Below are 1,456 nucleotides of genomic sequence, written 5' to 3' on the forward strand. Positions count from 1 at the left end.
TGTTTCATTTCATTTCATTTCATTTTAATACCTTAAAGACCCACTGGGGGTATTACATAAGGGGTGGGTACAAACAGTCAATAGAACAAGTGTTATGTTGAATAATGGCTGGTAACAGCTTCCGCGAATGTGGATGGGCATGAGATAGTAGCGATGTCATTGGAGAGGTCGTTCCAGTCTACAGAAACACGGTTAAAAAAAGAAGCGGCACAGGTAACAGTACGGGCACGTGGCCGAAACACTTGGAAAGGATGACGAATGTGGTGGGATATGCCGGCTGGCGGGGCAATGTAGGGAGCGCAGCGCAGCGAACTATGGAAAAATTTATGGTATAGGCAGAGGCTAGAAATACGACGACGAAGTGAAAGGGGCGCTAAACTGGATTCCGCTTTTAAAGATGTCACACTAATGTCGTACGAATAGGAGGAATGAATAAATCTGGCTGCTCTATTTTGAAGTGACTCGAGCGCATTGATAAGGTAAACTTGAGGGTTCCAAACTGGCGATACATAATCTAACTTTGACCTGACAAGAGATTTATATGCTAGCAATTTTACCTGTTGTGGGGCATGGCGAAGATGACGTCGTAAGAATCTGAGAGTTTTATTAGCCGAGGAAATGATGTTAGTAACGTCTGTAGCCCATGATAAGTTGTTACACAGCGTGACGCGTAAGTATTTGTATGATGAAACGGACTGCAGGTGAACGTTAGCGACTACATATGGGAAATCAAGCGGGTTACGGCGGCGGTGGAAGGACAAACGTTTACATTTATGAGGGTTCAGTTCCATTAGCCAACGGTCGCACCATTCTTGTATGTGGTTTAGGTCATCTTGAATGTATGTTGGGTCGGAGGCGTTAGTAACTGTGCGATAAACAACGCAGTCGTCAGCAAACATGCGAGAGCACACATTGGTCGGTAAGTCATTAATATAAATTAGAAATAGAAGCGGGCCTAGTAAAGAACCTTGAGGGACTCCTGATGTTACTGGTAGCGGATTGGAATTCTGATTGTTAACAACGACAAACTGTGAGCGATTAGTCAGAAATTCTTCTATCCAGTTTACTATGTCGGGGGGCAAGTTCAAACGGGAAAGTTTTAGGATTAAGCGTTTATGAGGTACCTTGTCAAATGCTTTTGCAAAATCCAGAAAAATGGCGTCGGTCTGTAGGTTAGAATCGAGATTAGCATGTAAATCATGAATGAATAGGGCTAGCTGCGTTTCACAGGAAATACCTTTCCGAAAACCGTGTTGAGACCAATGGAAAAAATTGTTCGAATCGAGGAAGTTTATGATATGTGTATAGATGACGTACGTGTTCCATTAGTTTGCAGGGTACGCTAGTAAGGGAAATGGGCCGGTAATTTAATGGCGAATCTTTGTTACCTGATTTGTAGACTGGAACGACCTTTCCAGTTTTCCAATCATCTTGTTGAGAGTGACTGGGTAAAAAG

This window comes from Amblyomma mixtum, chromosome 1 (genome assembly GCF_055824585.1).
Source record: "Amblyomma mixtum isolate Tamu chromosome 1, ASM5582458v1, whole genome shotgun sequence".
In the NCBI taxonomy this organism is placed as follows: Eukaryota; Metazoa; Arthropoda; class Arachnida; order Ixodida; family Ixodidae; genus Amblyomma; species Amblyomma mixtum.